This window comes from Halichoerus grypus, chromosome 2 (assembly GCF_964656455.1).
Source record: "Halichoerus grypus chromosome 2, mHalGry1.hap1.1, whole genome shotgun sequence".
Lineage (NCBI taxonomy): Eukaryota > Metazoa > Chordata > Mammalia > Carnivora > Phocidae > Halichoerus > Halichoerus grypus.
Window position 1 is genome coordinate 33251939 of NC_135713.1, and position 23098 is coordinate 33275036.

Sequence of the window (23098 nt, forward strand, 5' to 3'; positions counted from 1 at the left end):
GAGAAAGAACAACAAAGCAGGAGATATCACACTTCCCGATTTCAAGCTATGCTATAAAACTATACTAATCAAAACAGTATGGTACTGGCATAAAAACAGACAAAATAGACCAATGGAACAGGATTGAGAACCCAGAAATACGTGCAAGCATATAGAGTCAACTAAATTTGACAAAGAAGCCAAGAATATTCAATGGAGAAGATAGCCTTCTCAATGAATGGTGCTGGGATAATTGGATATTCACAAGGAAATGAATGAAATTGGACCCATATCTTTATGCCACTCACAAAAATTAACTCAAAATGGATTAACAACTTAAAGGTAAAACCTGAAACCATGAAACTGTAGAAGAAAACACAGGAATAAAGTTCTAAGACATGGGTCTTAGTAATGATTTCTTAGATATGAAACCTGAAACATAAACAACAAAATAAAATATAAGTAAGTGGGACTGCATCAAACTAAAAAGCTTTTGCACAGCAAAGAAACCATCAACAAAGTGAAATGACAGCCTTGGAATGGGAAAAAAAAATTGCAAACCATATACCTGATAAGCGGTTAATGTTCAAAATATGTAAAGAACTTATACAACTCAATAGCAAAAACAAACCAAATAACCCAATTAAAAGATGAGCAAAGGACTCGACTCCGAAGAAGATGCACAGAGGCCAATCGGTACATGAAAAGATGTTTAACATCACTAGTCATTAGGGAAATGCAAATTAAAACCACAATGTGACATGCTTGTTAGAATAGTCATCCTCAAAAAAGACAGGCGATAGCACATGCCGGCAGGGATGTGAAGAACAAGGAACCTTGGTGCTCTGTTGGTGGGATTGTAAATTGGTGTAGCCACCATGGAAACAGTATGGAGGATTCTCAAAACAAGTAAAAGAAATACTGTATGATCCAGCAGTTCCATTTCTGGGAATATATCCAAAAGAAACAAAAACACTGATACGAGAAGATACGTACACTGCCGTATTCATAGCAACATTATTTACAATAGCCCAGACCATGGAGGCATGGATAAAGAAATTGTGGTATAGAGTTGAACATTAGTCAGCCATTAAAAAAAAAAAAAGTGAGGAAATCTTCCCATTTGGGACAACATGGTTGGACCTTGAAGGTATCATGCTAAGTGAAATAAGTCAGAGAAAGACAACTATGGTATGATTTCACTTATGTTTGGAATCTAAAACAAACAAACTCATAGAAAAAAAGAGGTAGAAGATGGGGGAGGGGGAATTGGAGGAAAGTGGTCAAAGGCTACAAACTGGCAGTTACAAAATAAATAAGTACCACGGATGTAATGTACAGCGTAATGAATATAACTAACACTGCGGTTGGATATACAAGAAAGTAAGAGAGTAAATCCAAGAGTTCTCATCACAAGAACTTTTTTTTTTTTTTTGTATCTGTATGAGAACATGGCTGTTAGTTGAACCTGTTGTGGTCATCACTTCACAGTATGTGTAAACCAAACCATCACGCTGTGTGCTTTAAGCTTATATAGTGTGGTGTATCAGTTATTTCTCAATAAAACTGGAGAAAAAAAGAGGACTGAAATTGGTGCAATTGAGACGTATAAATTGCCCCCTTAATTACCACCTTTAAAGCACTTTAGCAAATTTGTTGGATTTTTCTCAAGTATAGCAGAGATTAATATCAACTTCCTATGTTTCACTGCTACTCCTCTACTTAACGCCTAAAAACAGCTCATCTTTATCTTGAAGACTGAAGCCAAAAATCACCAAAGAGGCAGTGCGGCTCAGTGGTTGAGGACTCTGGAATCAGATGGGCTAATTGGAATCCTGGTTTGGCTGCTTCGCAGCTGTGTGACCTTGGACTTCAGGGCCCCCTCCTGTGACAGATAATGACTGCACAGCTTCCTGAAATGAGCTGGAAGAGTGTCTCACCTTGTTGTAGGGACAGTAGGAGAGAAATGGTGAGGGGAATGGAGGCAAGGCTGGGGGATGGGCGGAGGTGGCGAGAGAAAGCTAAAGAAATGAGGTAGGAGAATCTCAAACATAGAATGGCTACTTTTTGTTTTCTTCTAAGAGGAGACATTTAGGTGTGCTCATGTGGCTTTGAAACACTTTAGTGCTTATCACCACTCACATTTGTGCTGAAGCAGAAGTGTAGACCTGTGTGCCTTACGTCCTAGACAGTTGCCCGGCATCCCCGGTGGTCAGATTGATCCCTGTTGGCACAAAGGATCTTGTGGACAGGTTTGGGGCAAACTTAACCTGGTTGTTTGCACTTTATTGACAAAATGTGTAATTATTTACCAGCACTTGCTAAGGATATCAGTTTAGAGTTTTGGGCAGAGAAAGGATTAAGTTTGATATTTGGAGACATCTTTTTCAGTTGACCTGTCTAGGCTTCTATGACCGTTCTTAGTTTGACATGTGGCAACTGAACCTGCTGGCTAACTCATTAGACATCTATAATTGAGAAGCTCATCTTCACAAAGAAGAAGAACCCTTTATCATGTCCTAGTTCTTTCTAATTTTCCTTAGATTGGGGGTTTCCTTTTTAAAACCTGAACTGAGCTTTGTCGAAACAATAACTGAACTTTGACATAGGACCAAACTAGCCAAGTTAGAAGCTGCAAGAGGGCAGGGATGTGTCCGTGTTGTTTATAACCATAACCTTTGGGCCTAAATCAGTACCCAGGTCATAGTAGGCACTCAATAAAAACCGAATGTATGAGTACAATGTTTATATTATCATGGCTATTCTTTGGAATAATAATAAGTTAAAGGGGAATAGAATGCATATGTGAGCCAAAACGTAAGTCCTCATGCTTGAAATGTCATCAGTGCTTTATGGTCAGGAATTATTTTGTCTATTCCAATTAAGAGAAAATTGTGATGTAAAGGAAACAGGTGAAATGTTCTATTCATATTGTGTTTGACATCTGCAATAAGGTGTAAGTAAAAATTCCCCAACTCCTATTGTATTGAACTTGTCATATGTTTCTTAGTGGTATTGTTCATTCCAACTTAAAGTAAAATTAGGTTGCTGCCACTCATAGTGGACATATGTTTTATGTTATGAAAATGGCATGCCTTCTGGGCACTGTTGTATACTCCAATAGCTTACAGGATTTCTCTTGGTGCTGTGCCCTATTGCTGTTGCAGAGTCTGATAACCAGATTAGTCCTTATTCCCTCCTTGATATTCTTTTGGTCATTTTAGAATATGTCAGATTTTTTCACATGACTAACTGGCTGAGTTCTCTAGTCTTCTCATATTAGATTATCCACCAGCTAGAAAGTTTCGACATTGAAAAGAATGATTATAGGGCTCCTGGGTGGCTCAGTTGTTAAGCGTCTGCCTTCAGCTCAGGTCATGATCCCAGGGTCCTGGGATCGAGCCCCACATCAGGCTCCCTGCTCCACGGGAAGCCTGCTTCTCCCTCTCCCACTCCCCCTGCTTGTGTTCCCTCTCTCGCTGTGTCTCTCTCTGTCAAATAAAAAAATAAAATCTTAAAAAAAAAAAAAAGAATGGTTATAATCCTCTTCCTTCACTGCCCTCTCTTCCCTTTCTTTCCCTAAAAATGGCCTTTTGATTTCATGAAACTAGTAATAATATTAATAATTATTTTAATTAATAGCATAATACTACTACTGTTAATGGATGTGTGTGCTGTTATTTGGAACCAAGCCCACAGACATAGAGCAAGTAGTCAAGAAAGATGACAACTGATGGTCGCTGACGTTGCTTCTTAGAATAATTAAGTACCACACTGGGTATTATATTAATGCTGAAGTTTCTTCTTAAACAAATTTTGTGTGTGGGTATGTTGTTGTTGCTTATTTGATCCTTTGCAGCTCAAATAGCATAGTCTTCTGGGGATCTGGGAGACACATATGTTTAGGAAACAGAGCTTCCTTTTCTCCTGTTGGTATGGAAGACATATGCAAATGGAATGAAGGGGTGTGTTTTCTATTGCCAGGGCTCTGTCAGGAATAACACTGGTAGATAAAAAGGCTTGCAGAGAAGTTAAAGCCTTTGACACTTTGTCCTGGAAGATTAACCTCACCTTCATCAGCGTTTCCCCTGCCTGAGAGAGGCACATTTGGAATGACCAAATCAGAGTGCCCAGCTTCTCTGCTGAGAGTTAGCCAGCCTTTCGATCTCCATCTTCGTCTTCCCAGTGTGACTGGAACATTGCATGACCATTTCTGACTTTTCCTGCCATTAGCGCACTCAGCCTAGATGAATAATTCCTGGTTGAGGGGGGTGGGGAATTTTGGCATTCACAGGAAACCAAGTTGATATCTGATCTGTCCACTGGAGAAAAGGGAGAAAGAATGATTCTTTAGGACTCTGAAAACATAAACACAAATAGAAATTTAAAGCTAAAGAATCCAGTCATAAAAAAGTGTTAAACTCTCTGTTTGTCATGTGACTTATTCTTGGCATTCAAGGAGCCAGAGGCTCTTGTGGTCTAATCTGGAAAGAGTCACTAACTTGCCGTGTCACCTTGGCCAATTGGTTGATCTCCTTGTGCTGTAGTGCTCAGTCCAGCTGCTGGATGGGATGAAAAAGCAAGACCTCACTGAAACCAGATGCTGCCTCTCTGAAAAGCTTTCAGCAATAAATAATATCGTATATACTTTGTTCCTGGCAGCAAGTACTGAACTGTTATAACCCCCTGTTTTCACTTGCTTCTAAATTTCTGGAAATTTCTCCTTTGGGCTTGAATTTTTCCATGCTTGTCCTCAGCCCAAAGCTTTTTGGAAAGTTTGACCAAAATTTCACTTAGCTATTTTTCCTGAATGATGGGAGAGCAAGGGCAACGCATTGTTTTTTAGCTCATAAAATAAATTTTAGTTTTTCCTGGTATACCTCAGAAAAATAGCTGAGCTGCTATATTTAAAGCATTTAGTAAAAGAATCATGGTATAGTAAAGAATGCCTGCAAAGACAATTTTAGGTTGCTTAGTGTATTCTGTCTCTAAACAAGACCACACACAATCAGGACACATAAAAATTTCTAGTTTAATTTTAAAGATGGCCCAAAGGGAAGATTCCACATATTTTCTCAGTAACCCATCCCCGCTTACCAGAAGCAACTTCAGCTACCATCAGTTGTCATCTTTCTTGACTACTTGCTCTATGTCTATAGGCCTGGTTTCTAAAAAGACTTCATGATTATGTGGTGGCGTTGACATTTTGAATAAAATTGACCATGTCTTTCAGGTAGCCTTCAAAGAAGCCTTCTCTGATTTATCATCCCTTCAGAATAGCTCTTACACATACATACATGTGTGATGTCTTCAGTGTGCTTCCTTACCATTCTGATAGCTCCATTACGGTGGGGCCATCTGTTTTACTCACCGTTGTTTCTGCAGCACTTAGCTTACTGCTCAACATATGGTAGAATCCATTGCTGATTGAATAAAATGGCCCTGGGTGCAGTTGTTCTTGCTGGAATTTGTTCATAGATTTGTTCACTCCAACATACATGCATACATTCAACAAGCATCATTATCTACCTTATGCCAAAGCATTGCGGGAATCCATCTGTACTTTGACATATAGCACAGAAATTCTTGAGGACTTATTACTTACACAGCAAAACAAAAACAATTACATTATTTGGGCACCGTTACTGTACTTATAATTGGAATATTGGGCTAATAAAGCTAAAGCCAATCCTAGGGAATTTATCACTTACTGAGCGTCTCTTATGTGCCTGGCACTATATTAGGTACTGAAAAGAGAGCAATCAGTAGGACAGTCTCTGCCAGGAAGTCCCTTACAGGTTCACAATAGCAAGAAGACAATACTGAAATAACTGTGATGTAAGGTGGAATATAATAGTCAGGTGGGAGTCAAAAGCAAGAGAAAGATCACTGTACCACAAGATGCCTTGTGATCTTGTGCAAATCTCCTCCAGAATCAGGAAAAGTATTTCCTTTATGGTCAGAGGTCCCATGAGATAAGCAATTATAGTTCCTCTCATGGCCACATCCTGAACTCCTCAATCCTACTAGCCTTGCACACTCTCTCCCTGCCTTCAACCATGAGAAACTGGTCAAATCTTATCAGTACTGGAAAATAAACTAGAATGAAGCTCAAGCTCTTGACATCTAGGTCTTTAGGGTCATTATTATGTGCATAAGGACCCTAAGACCTCTTCATGCTTTTACAAGCATAGGTATGTTTTTGTCTCTACATTTCCTTGTTTTGCCCCAAGTTTGAAGAATATGTTACAGTGCCCTAAGTGTGCACAATTATAGATGACTGAAGTGAGGACTGAGCTCCAGCCACACCGACTTTCCTTCTGTTCTCTAATCCACCAAGCTGACTGTTCCCTTGCCTGGAATGCTTTGCCCTCAGATTTTGTCATAGCTGGCTCCTCTTGTCATCAGGTCTCAGCTCAACTGAAAGCTCTTCTCTGACCCCAATTACATGAGTAAGCTCTCCGCCCCATTTCCATCACCCTATTATGCTTTCTTTATAGCATTTATTCCATCTGGTAGGTTTTTTTCCCAGTTATTTGGGGTTTTTGTCAATTTTCTTTCACTAGAATGTCAGTTCCATGAAATAGGGGACCTTTACCACTGATTTTGAGTGCCCTGGAAAGTGTGTAGCATAGAATAGGGCACTCACACATGCTTATTGAATGACTAATTGAATGTGTGAGTGGCTAGAGGCTGAGGGAAATGGCCTGCAGTCCTGTTATGTTCTTGGCCAGAAGAAAACCTCTTGCAACAATATCAGCTGTTCTCGAGGTGCCTTTGCCTGAGCTCCAGCCCATTCCTCTCTCCTTGTGCAGTGGTGGGCACTAGGAACATGCATATCTATGCTTCTCAGATTAAAGGACAGCATCTTGGATACAGATTCCCTGTAGGCTATATTGTTGAGGGCCAGTATCTTTCAGGATTTAATTCATATTTCTCATTCTAGGCCTTTCAGGCAACTGATGCACTAGGTATAATTTAGAATGTTGCTTCGGGTTTATAAAGCTATTTGTGCTGTAGATCTTCTCTGAAACTTTTCCAGCACATTTTAAAAGCTCTACAGTTTCTCTTGCTAATGATTTTCATCTGCCAAAGAGCTTGTCTAGTTAAAAAGCAGATCGCTGAAGACACTTTTGGCACATATTTTTCATATTACTTAAGTTGATTTTGTTTTATTTTTATTTTTATTTATTTTTTTGCTTTGCTGGGAAAACCTGTTAAAAAAGGAAGAGAAAAAATTGAGTTCTCTCTTTAAAAGTGAAGATGCTACTTGGGCTGAGAGTTATAGTTATATAAAATGTATTTCTCTGATTCTTAACTGAATCAAAAATGGGACAAACAGACAGTTTCTGAAAATAGTTTGGGTTGAAAAGGTTTGGGCATATTCATGGGTTCTCTCAGCTGCTTAAAAATAATTTTGAAAGACTTATTTGCATTCTCCAAATTAAAGATTTTGGCCAAAAGGAAATGCTAAAGTCATGGTTTTTCTCAGCTTGACTTTTTTGGGTGTTAGGAATTTATAAGCAGGATTTTTTTGAAGGGGGAACATAGATGGGACCTTTGTACAAAGTCACTGGGCCAAAATAAACACTCCATTGTTTCATAGTTTTGTATTGCAAATAGGAAAACATCCCTATCATTATTCTATTAAGGGGACACAGATTACCAGATTTGTAAGAAAAGGCCAGCGGTTGATTGAGCCACTTTTTGTGTAAAGGGTGGTGCACGGTGACTGCCAAATTTCTGTCAACACAAGAAAAAAACATTCATATATCAAAAAAAATTTTTTTCTCATCTATTATGTAAGAAACTTATGCATGTTAATACTTACCAGAAGAAACTTTGTTTTCAGCAATCTGTTGAAAAATTTTGATCAAAGGCATTTTCTATTTGGAGCTTAAAAGTGACAATGTAAATACAGGTAAATTCAGTCTTACCATCGTTTTACCGCTCTTCCACTCTGGCAACAATATTAGCTATGGTGGTCAACGTAAAGCTGCTAAATATAAAAACATTTTTCTCTGATCTTGAAATGACAAGTCCAAAAGCCCCCTCCCACTACTCCCAACTCATCCTACAAAAGAAATTGTTGTCTAATTATCACTCTCTTTTCTGCTGCCAAGGTGGGTTGTCATTGTTGGGCAACTTTTCTCACTCCCAAGGTTATTTGTCCCTTTATAAGAAAGAGGATCAAAACCCAAAGCTGTGCACCTTTTGGAGAAATGTTGGCTGTGCTTTTGTTCAACCAAACTTCCTTTACTGGAAGAGAAAAAGAACATTTTAACAGGGCTCATGCTTTTAAGGGCATTATGCAAGATAATAGAGGAGGCAGAGATGAGGTCTTGCTTCCAAAGTGTGGGATCTGTTTCCCTTTGGGCACTGAGGAATGAGGGGGGCATAACTGAAAAGCTCTAGATCATTTTTAAATTGATTTTGTTTTGTAAACCACATGATCACATTTATCAGGCACATTTTCCAATAAGAAGCAGGGTCAGTTTAACACCAAATATATTTAGTAAGCCTCTCATGTCCAAAGGGCATTGATAGTTTGGTAAAGAGAAGACAGTTTACACCACACTATCCTAGACAGGCCGTGATAAACTGAGTGAGATCGGTGATAAAGAAAGGACAACGGAACTACAGAGCAAGAAAAATCCTTCCTGATTCAGTGGCTGAGGACAATTTTCATGAGGGAAGAGACAGCTGGGGTGGATCTGGAGAGCTTGGTGTATCTCACAAAATGAAAGGAGCTGCAGTGTGGGGGGAAGGGAAAATAAAGGGTATGCCAGGTAATATTGAACATATTGAGTAAGACTTTGGACCAATCCATACAGCAAAGTTAATGAAGTTGGGTATGGAGGGGAATATAGCTTGAAAAATGGACCAGGACCAGTTGCTTGGGGCCTTGATTGTCAGCTAAGGGCTCAGGGTCCTAAGCAATGAGAAATCATTAAAGAATATTAAACAAGAAAATGTCATGTTTGGAGATAGACTTTCGATTCCTGGCAGCAAAGTGAATGATGGATTGGAGACAGAAGAGTTGGACAGCAGGGAGACCAATGAGGACTATGTGATAATAGTCCCCAAAAGGAGCAAAGACATAAATCCACTCTTGTATGTGATTACAATAAAACCTCTTCACAGTTAAGTTAGTGTCTTTCAAAGGAGTAGTACCTATTTAGAACACAAATTAAGTGGAACAATTCAGTGGAGTTTCATTGTAATGGGATTTAGTTTGATGGTCCAACTGTGGAATTAGGAATGATATCAAATGATGTTGCAGATCACAGTCAGCTGATAAACACTGTAAGACATATATTCAAACCTATACATCAGAACACATTTCCCTTTACTTGTTAAAATCCTGGCCATCTCATTATTATCTGCAACATTGAAGATTGCAAGGCTGTGAGTCTTTACCAGCAGTAAAGGCAGCTTTGGCCATTTCTCGTTTTCTCCAACGACAAGATGTCTGAGTCCTGAAGGTGAATGTGTCCAGCAAATTTTGAATACGACAGCCTTCATGAGAGTGGCTGTTGCGTGCTGTGTGTAACCGAAGCCCACTGTCGTAGACACTTCCCAACTCGTATGTTACTCAATTCCTGCTCCATCTGAGGCCTCAGCAGGTTTCAGATCCACAGTAGAAATATCCCATTTGCCTAAGGTGAGTTTATAAAATTTATTCACTCTTTTTTTTTCTCTTTTTTTTCTCTTTTTTTTATTATGTTATGTTAATCACCATACATTACATCATTAGTTTTTGATGTAGTGTTCCATGATTCATTGTTTGCATATAACACCCAGAGCTCCATGCAGTACGTGCCCTCTTTAATACCCATCACCAGGCTAACCCATCCCCCCACCCTCCTCCCCTCTAGAACCCTCAGTTTGTTTCTCAGAGTCCGTAGCCTCTCATGGTTTGTCTCCCCCTCCGATTTCCCCTCCTTCATTCTTCCCCTCCTGCTATCTTCTTCTTTTTTTTTTTTTTATCACATAATGTATTATTTGCTTCAGAGGTACAGATCTGTGATTCAACAGTCTTGCACACTTCACAGTGCTCACCATAGCACATACCCTCCCCAACGTCTATCACCCAGCCACCCCAATCCCTCCCACCCCCCACCACTCCAGCAACCCTCAGTTTGTTTCCTGAGATTAAGAATTCCTCATAAAATATATTCACTCTTGTCATCCCTCCCATCCCTAAGATAAGATCTAGGATTTTTTTTGGATCTATAATTTTAAAATATCCCCTTATTAACTAAAAATGGAGCCAAAATTCGTTCTCAGGAACAAAAGAAAAATGAACAAATGGGGGGACTCCTTGGTCCACCTTACCGGCTTTATTACACGTGCCCCATCTTCCTCACCTGAACCAAGCGGAATATAAAATTAGCACTAAACGGGCTGCAAACTACAACACAGCTAAAACTGTGATGGAAGAAGAAAAGTCGTGCGGTGATTCAGTTTTAGAAATAATGATGAGGAAGACTCAGTCAAACATTTGTGAATGAATGGAGACACTCAACCTCTGTAATGAGTGACATGGAAGAAAATGTCCACACTGTGTTCTAGGTAATAGCTATTGTCAGGTTGGCTAAAAGGGTCAAGATGAGCCATAATGTAACTCAGAGTGACAACGATGGTGTTATCTATTGCATACTTTGCATTTTTGCTATAAAGTAAGTACCATATTAACTCAGAAAATAAAAAGTCTTTACCTCTTTAGGGGAAAAAACTAAAGGTAAAGTCACAGGACTTTTAAATTTTCTAAATACTGATGCAACTCAGTTGGGGCTATAGAAATTACTACTGGTGCCAAATCTTCTATTAACATACAAGGAGTGCCAGTCTTGCACAAGCTCTGTCGTATTCAGAGATAGATTGTTGGCATAAACTAAATCATCTGTCCTCTTGGTTTTCATCCTTTCAATAAGAAGAATAGCTAAATAGAGTGTTTTTTAGATAAGCAGTTGAAACTTCTCGGGTCAATTCTGTGGAAAATGTTTGCGAAGGCTATTACAATATGACATGCAGAATAAATATATAGGGAAATACTTCTGCATATATTAAACTATAAATGGAAGCCTATTTGGAATGATTATATTTTTTAAGAGTAAAATCCTTTTATTGAAGCCACTGATTCTCTTTCTAAGAAAATCTCAGCAGGAGCTTCTGAGTTCATTCTCAGTGGTTACTGCAGCAGGAAAAGAAAATAAATTACGGAATTTCTCAGGATATTTTCTGCAGTCACTTGAGACCATGAACATGGCATTCTGGTGCTTTTGCACTTAGGCACTGAGATGACCACAGATGTGTGAAGCTCATCCTGGATCATCACATTACAGGGCTTCTACCTGGGCTATCCTTTTATGGTTACTGTGTTATTATTTTGATGTTTCTCAACCAACTGAAACACATTCTAGTGTGTGAAATGTTTTGGTTCTTGTTTTAATGGGTATTTGCTAGCAGGTTTCACAGTGGTCCACTTGAGTAAAATGAACCAGCCTTGGCACACCCATTTGTTGCAATTTACCATGACCAAACGAGTCGCCCTGATCCAGCTTACCTAGGGCTTATGGGTCATGTTTGTGACTTTCAGGGAGAGAGATTGAGAACATTTGCTAATCATTGTGCCCGAAATCAGAGTTTTTCATTAGAGTACTGAAGTGCTTAAATTAGCTTGCTTTTTGAGGCTAGTGAAAAATACAGCTTTTTTTTTTTTTCTTTTTTGCATTAATCAGATGCACTGGCACCAGAATTCTGGGAAGCCTGTCACAGGACCTAGCCTGTTGCAGCGTCTCATGTGATTCGCTGTTCTTCTTGGAAGGTCTGCTCTGTGGCTTTCCTCTGGAATCTATGAAGAAAATGTTCCTCAGCCTAGAAATGGGGATTGAGAAAGCTCCCCCTCCTTGTCATATAACACTATGTCTGGTGAGGGTGAGCCATTGAGCCATGAGGGTGGGTAGGTGAATATGGGGGTGACAGTCATGGATTCAGTGACTGGAACTCACCTGAGGAACCATTCCAGTCCTCCCCTGTTAGTGTCATCCAGGAGTAGATGCGCTACACAAACTTCTCTTTATCAGAACCTCTCTTTATCTTTCTATCTTTATAAATTTGTAGGGGTTTGTTATTTTTGACTCTGAGCAGGGAAATAGATTTAGAGCTCTCTAATACTGTTATTTTTTTTGATGTGCTAAGGATTCTACAATAAACCTCCATGGAACTGCCACCCAGATGAATACATCAAACATAAACATCTTTCCCATAGGTGCTTCCCAGCTACTATTTGTGAAGAAACAAATTATACAGTTCTCAGTTTTGCCTTTCTCAGTCTCACCCTACTGTCTGCTACCCCAGAGGAACAACTGTCATGTGTTGACATTTGTACAGTCCTGTTTTTACACTTCTAAATTTATATATTTAAATATAAGAAACATGCGTGTTATATGCATGAAACACAAATTATTTGTGTATTTTCAAAGGCTCATGTATTTTACTTTCAATGTGGCATGTGGTATTCTGGCAATTACTACTTTTACTGTCAAACATTTTGTTTTCAGAATTTATGTTGTTATATTACCCTTGTTCATTTTTTTAAAAATTGCTGTATATTACTCCCATCTTATGAGAATATCATAATTTATCCATTCCCATACTGATCAGAATTTAAATTGATTCCATTTTTTTACTAAAATAAATTATACTGAGATAAATACTGAAATAAATATCCTTTTACATTTCCCTTAGGACACATATAATAGAGTTTTTCTGGAGTAAATATCAGTGGACTTGCCATGTCATAGGATATGTACATTTCATGTTTGGTAGACATTGCGAGATTGCTCTCCAAAGTGCTCATACCAATTTACACTCCTGCAGGCAGTGTATGAGAACCCTCACTTCCCCAGGTCCTTGCTCATACTCATTATCAGATTTAATTTTTTGTGGGTTGGTGGATATGAATCACTATCTCATTGTTTTAGTTTTCATTACTCTAATTCATAAAATTGGACATCATTTTTACAGGGCCATTAGGATTTCCTCCTCTCTGAATTATCTGTTTCTACTTTTTTTTTTTTTGATTGATTTTTAGACAGAGAGAGCACACACACATGCACATGGGAGAGGGGCAGAGGGAGAGAGAGAATCTCAAGCAGACTCTCCACTGAGCATGGAGCCTGATGTGGGGCTCAATCCCATGATCCTGAGATCATGACCTGAACCAAAATCAAGAGTTGGTCACTTCACCGACTAAACCACCCAGGCGCCCCTCTTTCTACTCTTTATTCTTTTATTGTCTGTTTTCTTTATTGATTTACAGAAACATGTGTAAATGTGTATGTTCTCAGTGTATGTGTTTATATTTCATATATATAACTAATACTTTGTCATATATGTTGAAAATTCTGCATCCCATCTGTTCATTGCATTTTAACTTTTTTCATGTCATCTTTTAACACAGATAATTTTTAAATTTTGACATCATTAGATTTCTTTTATTTTTCTGCTTTTGTGCCTTGCTTAAGAAATCACTTTCTCCTCCATGGTTATATTATATATAAATTCCTCCTATACTCTACATTGCTTTAATTTACTTCTCAAAGTTTTGTTTTAAATGTGTAGACTTTGAGTTTACATGGAGTTAATTTGTGTGTGTGGTGTCAAGCATGGATTTGTTTTTATTCCATATGAAAAGCAAGTTGCCCCAATACCATTTACTGAGCAGCTCCATTCTTTCTCCCTTATTTGTACTACCTTCTCGGTTGTGTACTAGGACCTCACATACGCTTTGGACCTTTCAAGACTTTTTTTTCTGTTGATCTCAACTTTCCTATCCTTACAAGGTACCATGTCATGTAAATAGTATACTTTTATAATAAGCATTTTTTTCTTGTACTGCATAATAGTGAGAATGCTTCAAAAGTTTCATTTTAGGTATGCCATTAGGTACAGATTTTTGGGTGACATATTTTTGTCAGATTCAGAAAACCCTGGATTTCTAGTTTATTAAGAGTTTCTCATAAGAGTTAAATTATAAACAGTGGTCTTCTGCATGGTAGAATAATCATTTGATTACCTCTTTAAAATTATTACTGCAGTAGATTATATTGCTAGATCTTACTGATATGAACTATCCTTACATTCCTTGTCTAAATGTTACTTGAACAGGATGTTTTATTGTATTATCTTTTTATAGGTATTGATTTAAATAATTACTTTTCAGAAATGTTTCTTTGCAAAGCTAAAAATACAAAGATTTTCTTTCATTTTTTAAAAATATAGTTATTAGCTAGCATTAAGGAATCTCCATTTCTGCCTATTGAGAAAAAACATCCACAGAACATAAGTCTGTAACATCTCCTCTTTCTATTCCTAAACTATGAGAGGTGTGTCACTTTTCCAAGAGTATGATTATGCTCAGCTTCTCTCTTCCTTCCTAGAGTCTGTGGTGGGTGTGACCTTCTCACTCCTCCTTGATGTGGTCCCCCCACAACCATGCTGATTTTTAAGGCAGCGGAAGGCTGCAACGACCACATTGTCTGTGCTTACCCTATACCCATGTACTCCTCTACCCCTCAGTTGGGCTGCTCACTGCCACATAAAGCAACATTAGTGTTCCCATTTGACACAGATTATCTATCCTTCTCCCAAACAAAGCAGAAAATCTAACACATCTTAATTGTTCTTTGAGGTAATCTCATCTATTTTCCTTGTTTTTATTGTGTAAAATTTTCTTTTACCTTTTTTGACCAGTAGAAAATGTGGCCCACATTGTTTTTACAAATAATATTTAGTTGAATTGGCTATGAGGCCTTACCTTTGTTTTTCTTCATTTATTTAGTCATCTAATAAATGCGTATTGCATGTCTTCTATTGGTCTGCCATAGTTATTGGTGCTTGGAAATATAGCAGTGAAGAGAGCAGACAAAATCTCTGAACTCATATACTTGACATTGTAGTAAGAAGAGATAAAGAAAAACCAGTAAACAAGTAAATATATGACATATCAAATAAAGATAAGTGCTGTGGAGAAAAATGAGCTATAAGAGTTATTATTGATCTAGATTGCCAGGAAAGAGCTCAAAGATGAAGTGATATTTCAATGGATACTTGGTGGAAGTCTGGGTGAAAAGTATCCCAGGCAGAGGAAATAACATATGCTATATGAGGTCTTCAAAAAACATCAAAAAGTCCAGTGTTGTTGGAGCAGAATGGTAGATGGAGGCAGAGATAGTAAGTGATGGTGGGGGAGAGGGTCAAGGGAGATCAAGTAGTCTTTCAGACCACTGTAAGCACTTTGGCATTTACTCTAAGTGAGATGGGATGCCATCTGAGGGTCTTGAACAAAAAACTGACATGTTCTTGTTTTAGCAAGATCTTGATGGGTGGCTTATATATTTGGGGGAAAAGAGGTTTCAATACTGGAAGCATGTAGACTAATTAAGAAACTATTATAATTATCCAGATAAGAAATATTGGTGACTTGGATGAGGAAGATAGAGATAACAAGAAGTGATCACATTCTGGATATAATTTGAAGGTGTATCTGAGAGAATTATTTGATGGATTGGTTTTCTTGGTATGACTGAAAGGCCTGAGAATCTGGAAGGATGAAGGTGATATTGACTGAAACGACCGGGCCTGTGGATTGAGCAGGTTAGGAGGGTAAAATAAAAAGTTTGGTTATAGATTTATAAGTTTGAGATTCCTATAAAACACCCAAAGGGATTATTTAGTCAACTGGATTATGAGCCTGTAGTTCAAGGAAGAGTTTTATATTAAAGTTATATATTTGGAGAACATAATCATATAGATATTAATGACATATTGCTGAATGAAATCACCTAGGGAATAAGTGTATGTAGAGAAGAGAAGAGAGGAGGTTAAGTACTGGGGGGTTGGGGAGAGGGTATTCCAATGTTATGTGGTTCAGAAAATGAAGAGGACCCAGCAAAGTAGACCAAGAATCAATGGAGAATAGTGTCCAAATACCAAATTAAGAGAGTGTTTCAAAGAGTGATCCATTATGTTGTATGTTAATAAATCAAATAAGATGATTAAGAAGTAACCACTTAATCTCAGGAAACAAACTGGGGGTTGCTGGAGTGGTGGGGGCTGGGAGGGATGGGGTGGCTGGATGATAGACATTGGGGAGGGTATGTGCTATGGTGAGCACTGTGACTTGTATAAGACAGATGAATCACAGACCTGTACCTCTGAAACAAATAATACATTATATGTTAAAGAAGAAGAAGAAGAAGACAGTAGGAAGGGAAAAATGAAGGGGGGGGGAATTGGAGGGGGAGACGAACCATGAGAGACTATGGACTCTGAGAAACAAACTGAGGGTTCTAGAGGGGCGGAGGGTGGGGGGGTGGGTTAGCCAGGTGATGGGTATTAAAGAGGGCACGTATTGAATGGAGCACTGGATGTTATACACAAACAATGAATCGTGGAACACTACACCAAAAACTAATGATGTATGGTGATTAACATAACATAATAAAATTTAAAAAAAAAAGAAGTAACCACTAGATTTAGCAATGTGAAGTCATTAGTGGCCAGGACAAAAGCTATTTCATTGGGTGATGGAGGTTAAGGCCTGGTTTGAATGGGTTTAGGAAGGTGGACAAAGAGGAATTGAAAATAAGAGTCTAATGCAATTCCTTTGAGAAGTTTGCTTTAAATGGAAAGCTGAGAAATGGATCAATAACTACAGGGATAATAACCGGAATAGTTGGGAGAGAACTTTTTTAAAAAGACTTTCAGTGTGTATTTAAAATGATTCATGTCTTCTTGCAAAAAATAGTTCCTTTAGTCATTTTTTAAATTAGACTCTTGGGGTGCCTGGGTGGCTCAGTCAGTTAAGTGTCTGACTCTTGATTTCAGCTCAGGTCATGATCTCAGGGTCATGAGATCGAGCCCCATCACTCACTCCATGCTGAACGTGGAGCCTGCTGAGATTCTCTCTCTCCCTCTTCCTCTCTCCCTTCCCCCCAACCCCACTCACACTCATTCACTCTCTCAAAAAAAAAAAGTTAGAATCTTTACATAGTAAACTGTTTTTATATGCCCCCCCGTCCCCTGCCCAGCACAAGACTTAGTGACAGTTAGCTAGATATCAGATTCTAAATGGATGGTTATTTTTCTTAACACTGAAAGGTTTTCATTTATGTTTTGGCATTTGTTGTTCCTGAGGGAAAATCTTCTACTGGCCTGTTTGAATTCCTTAGTGGATAATCTGCCTCTTATTTGAAGGCCCTGTAAAGAGTTTTTCTTTATCCTGATGCCCTATTGTGTATTTAAATATTGTGATTTATTTTTATTTATAATCCTCAGTGATTACTGTGGGCTTTTAATCTGAAAACTCATTCCGTTCTTTTAATTTTATGAAATCATCAATAATAACCTTTTCCAAAACTGATTCTTGCAGTTGAATTAAATTCTCTCCTTCTAGAACTCCCATCATATGTGTGTTGGAACTCTTCAATCTGCCCTCCGTGGCTTATAATTGCACTTCCACGTTTTCCAGTACTACTGTCTTAGTTTAAAAAAAAAAACAAACAACAAATAAACCTACCATTGCTGGTAGTGGGCATAGAGGACGAAGTTCAGAGTGTAAACCCACAGTGCCATGTCGGCCAGCACAAAGTTTCATGTGAAGAGACTGTCTTGGTCCCCTCCCCTCCCGTCTCAAATTGTCTTAGTCTGTTCTGCCTGCTAGAACAGAAATCCCATAGACTGAGTGGTTTATAAACAACAGAAATTTATTTCTCACAATGCTGGAGCCTGAGAAGTCTAAGATCAAGGTGCTCAAGGTCAGCAGCTGCCATCTTTAGTGAAGGCCCACTTGCTCGTGGACAGCTGTCTTCACTGTGCCCTCACATGGTGGGAGGGTAGAGGATGTTCTCTGGGACCACGTTTATAAGGGCACTAATCCCATTCATTACCTGATCACCTCCTACAAGACCCCACCTCCAAATATCACACTGAGGACAAGGTTTCAACATATGAATTGGGGCAGAGAGTGTGAACGTTCAGCCTTATAGCACCATTCTATTTGTTTAAATAAGCCAACAAACAAAGCTGGGTTTGACCCACTAAAATGATCCTACAGTGTAATAGGTCATGACTCACAGTTTGAAAAACACTGTATTGAATGGCCAATAATAGGAATATGAGGGAATATTAATTAGCGCAGCCGTTAAATTTTATATTCACAGTTTTTGTGTTTTTTGGGGGGGTGGCTGGACGGGGTATTATGCTCTTTCAGCTAGGAAGGAAGAGGATGCGTCCATGTAATTCCATGTAATGGGGATTTACTATAATGACATCAGATCTGTTGCTGTGCATAGCCATTCTCATGTTTCTCTATCTCAATATATCATGGGTCCTTCATGGGTCCCCTTTTGTAATATCCTCAAGCTCCCTATCCTCTTACTTGCAACTTCTGCAAGCTGATAAAATCTGTTCGGGTCACCCAACATTTAATGTCAGGTATTTCCTATTAGCCACTGGTATTAGGACCTTATTCTCAATCTAATCAGTGCATATTAGCTAAGCCAGGTTGATTTCATTTTAATCCACAAAGAATTGCTAAAAGCTGAATTTCCTAGAAAAAGTGACAATCTAATTGACAGGTACTTAAGAGACACTAACATTAAATGGAAAAAGAAAAAGAAAAAACAAAAGAGACAGCTTTTTGTATAGGGTCTGTTTTCAACTGTCTTTAGAAATTCTATTGGAAAGAGAATGACAGAAAAGGAATTCATAATTTGTTTTACATTGCATTAATACTTACCAAGCTTCTACATAAGTATTGTGCATTTAAAATCAGAAAAATAAAATTGGCTTCGGGAAAAACAGTCATTTTGCAAACTAGCATCATGTACTCCTACTCTTGATTTAGCTCATCTTCTTGGTACAAATATGAAATGTCTGTGAATAAAACTGTGTTTAAAGCAGAAAGCCTAATGCTTGTCCCACTAGCACCATTTCAGAATATATTACTTAGTATACAATTTGGTTTGGGGAAGCTGGGTGCCAAAACCTGGAAAAATATAACCCACTAAGAGGCCAGGCTCCTTTTCCTAATTTCCTACCCTTCCCTGTTCTTTGTATAACCAGTATGTATTATCTCTTTTTATTAACTTGTGGTTTGGAAACTTCGTTTGGGATGGGGTGGGATAGATTGTCACCTGTTTTCTTATTAGATCAAAATATTTCTATCTGACTAGGATGGCCATTTTCTGTGGCCTTAATCACTCCCCAAATAAAACCATTCACAAGTTCTAAAGTAAAAAATACTTCTGGTTCCAGCACACTAACAGGGTTTATAACTCATTATAAATTAATTAATTAATTAATTAATAAAAAATAAAGGAGGGCCTAGCTCTTCAGACTCATAAAAAAGCCCTATCAGAACATTATGCATTCAGGTAAGTTTTCTTTCTTTGTAGGTATTAATGATAACATTTCAGCCTGTGTTTTTATACAAGTCCTGTGTGATTACTCTTTCCCACTACTCTTAGCCAGTTGAGCCTTAAAAAAATAGGTGAAAATGAGCTGGGTCAGAAAACCACTGCTAGTTGATCCTTTGCTAGTGTTCAAACCCACATTATCTATGATCCTACTTCGTAACGAGTTCCAGAAGTGTTCCTCAGATCTAGGTAGCTCTCCTGTGTGTATCTGGTGATCCAGCACATCAACGTCCAAGCCAGCAGAGTGGAGAAGGGGAAGCAGAGGGGACGTGCATTTCCCTGAAAGATGCACTTACCACTTCTGCTCACATCCTGCCAGCCAGAACTGAGTCATGTGACCAGAGTTCGCTGCAAGGTTGGCTGTGAAATGTCTTCTTGCACTGGATTCTATTACTAATTGAAAGTAGAGTGAGTGACTATTGAGCATAACTAGTAACTATGAGATCACCTTATAGACTGAAATGAATCCTGTGGACAAGGCAAGTCATTTGCGTTTTATTCAGAAGGGTGTCATAATCGTAATTGTGTTTCAAAACATAATTTTTGTGTGAAAAATAGATTGGGGGGGAGCCTTAGTGGGTGTTAAGAGGACATTCCAGTCCAAGTGAGACAGAGTGGCAGGGACTTGGTGTAGCAGTAAAGAGGATAACGGGGCTGAAATGAATTCAAGAGCTGCTGAAGAGATAATGTTGACAGATGTAATGGGGGCCGAGAAGGTGGACAGCCAGGTAACTCCTTGGTTTCTGGCTTGTGTTGCAAACGCTGCGGGAGCACTGGGTTGAGGAATGACGTGTTTCTGAACCCCTGAATTCAGCTTTGGAAATGTGCTTTGGGGACATTTGTCAGGCTGTTTCTACACATCCAAATATGATTTCAAAATAAATTAACTTCCAATTCACAATCAGTGAAACTCATATCTAGTTATTGTTAATTAACTTATTCAAATGAATGTTCCCCTGTGAGGGTTTCTTATATTACAGGACTTTGTGTGGATGACATGTCACAGAATAGTTCATTGTGTACAAACACAGGAAAGCCAGCCAGGCAGAAGGGAGTCTTAACTGACAAAAGATCTTGCTAATTCTGGCTGTGGCCATAAATCATGAGCAGCCTTCTTGTGTTGATAGTATGGACAGCATTGTTGGTCACACACAGGAATGTTAGTCATAGAGCCTTGCGTTTATCATAACTCCGGCCACACTCAGTGATGGCAACCATCAAGATTGTTCTAACCTGAAGAGCAGCAAAAAATACGGCGAAGCTCCAGAGCTAGAAAGCAGTCATTTTGTTTCTTGTGCTATTTGTGTACATAATTCACTAAATGCTTAATGTTTTGCTCCTTTTGTTGACTTGTGATTTTTTTTTTATAGAGAGACCTACTTCCCTTTATTACAAGCTAATTAAAAAGAAAAAAAAAGCCATAATCTAATTGTTGCATCCTCCTGCCCAGTCAACCAAAATATGCTATTAATGAGATAAATATCCAGTTAGTATGTAGGTGGTACTGACCATTTTCTAGTCTATTGCTTTGTACTGCTGATCCATGGTTAAACATTTACAGTTAATATGTTAAGATTTCCGATGAGCACTAATGTTTTGGAATTCATTCATCCTTGGGAGGCTTCAGTGCACTACAAGTGAAAACAGCAGATGGACGCCTCTGCCCTCTGGGAGCTGTCGTTCTGGCACTCCTGAAAGAGGCCATGGGATTAGAGTTAGTTACACCCATCACTCTCGTCAACCTATCCAACTCGTGGTCTTTGTCAAATTCTAATGTTTGGCTGCCTTCTCCTCTGGTCCGGCTGGCTCTGTTATGATGGTGTGATGGGTCTCACGAGGCTCCAGCCCAGGCCTGGCCTTCACTTCAGTTGGCAGAACCCAAAGAAGTTCTGGGCAAAGTTCAGTGGGGGGGGGGGGCGGGGCAGGGAGGGGCTGTTATGTGAGGCAATGAGTTGTGTGCTTTCATCAACTCTTCTGGTACCAGGGGTGCGTGCATGTGCATACACGAGTGTGTGTGTGTGTGTGTGTGTGTGTGTGTGTGTGTGTGTGAGAGAGAGAGAGAGAGAGAGAGAGAGAACAGGAGAGAATATAATTGATTTGGGGAGGGTTTTGCCACGGTATATAAGTGAGAGCAGCAAGACTGAGAAGCTAGAGATTAAGACATGCTAAGCAGTGACCAAGAAATTCACCATATTCCACCTTCAACCCTACCTTCTCTGACAGATTTTAACCAAATTAGTGTAGGATTGCTTGCACCCATGACTGAATGAAAAAGGAAATTTAAACACTTCTTGCTGTAAAGCCCAGAGGAAAATCCAGCTTCTATTTCAGGAACATCTGCCGGACTATTGGTTAGTGTGCCTTTCTTGTTAACTTTGATTAAAAGGCTGAGAACTCATTTATTCCACAAACAGTTCATCATCTTGTGATGTCAATATTTTGACATGATTTATGGCAGAGGTTAAAGAATATCAGTGTGGAGGCACAGAATAGTGAGCACTTATGTTTCAGGGGAGTGTAGAAGGCTTCATGGAGGTGGTGATGTTTGAGCATAATTTTTAAGCCTAAGTGGGTTTGTGATTTGTCTGGCAGCAGACTTGGAAGTAAAGGAAGATAGACCATGAGGGAGGCTGTTTCACGTGTAAAAAAAAAAAAAAAGGCAGAGAAGAGGCAGTGGGGCTAGGGTTGGGGCAGGAGGAGCTACATTCCAGAGAGAATCCTGAGGTGGAATCACTCTCTTATTACAGCGTCAAGTTACTTGTGAGAAGGGATGGCATAACCAAAGTATCTAGTTCAGGTAACTGCAAATCCCTAATCTCATCAAGCAAGATAAAGAACTGTGAGGGATGAGGCTGTTTGTTCCTGAGGCAGAGATTGGGGGCAGGTAGGAGATGCTGACTTCACTCCAGACAGGAGTTACTTCAGATCCTTCTGGGCATCCAGAGGTACCTGCTGTCTAGTTCTTTAGCATTTACATGAAGCTCCATGTAAACTGCCATCCTGGGGATTCCCTGGAGCTTTCCTTCCTCGTTGGGAAGTAAAGTTTTCATTGGTAACACGATCACAGGTGGTTGGATACAAACAATTCCTTTGAATCACTTTTCAGTTTGAAAGGTGAATATTGATTGTATTACTATTCTACAAGATGTGAAATCATTGAACTCCAACAGATTACAGTGAAAAGGCATTGAAGTGTTTGTTTCTTTGATGTTTTGGTAGGTGGACAGTCTCTGTGAAATGATTCACAGTTTGGCTTAGGCTGCTTGTTCCAGTCATCATCCACCAGCCAAATGATTTAGGAGAAACATGGCCAGGTCATTGAATTTAGTTTCCTGAGTTATGCTGTGGTGGTCCCATTGGGTGGTAAACATAAGGCTCCTGGGAATTGAATGTTTAATTCAAAGGACTGAAAACAAGCTCTCCTGAGCCAAGATGTTAGATATAAGGACATGTTACAAAAATGGACTGTGCTTTCCCCTTCCACACCACCTTTTCCTCCATAAAACACATGCTGCTTGTCCTTACCTCCCCCCCACCATCCTATTCTGTTGTAGATTTTTACCTTGGTTTTGATTTACCTTCCCATTGACACATCATCTGTTTTTTAATTCCCTGGTTAGATCTGAGGTTAA

General features: G+C 39.0%; 1 protein-coding gene across 5 annotated transcripts in view; it reads left to right on the forward strand.

The window, feature by feature from the left end:
* Nucleotides 1-23098, forward strand: part of GHR (growth hormone receptor) — a 258077-nt gene that overhangs the window by 83304 nt on the left and 151675 nt on the right. The window contains exon 3 of one of the 5 annotated variants that reach the window (XM_078066688.1): nucleotides 21690-21817. The exons of the other annotated variants lie outside the window; for them this stretch is intronic. The gene's annotated coding sequence lies outside the window, so the exon portion shown is untranslated. The remainder of the gene's footprint in view (nucleotides 1-21689; nucleotides 21818-23098) is intronic. 5 annotated transcript variants of the gene reach the window in all.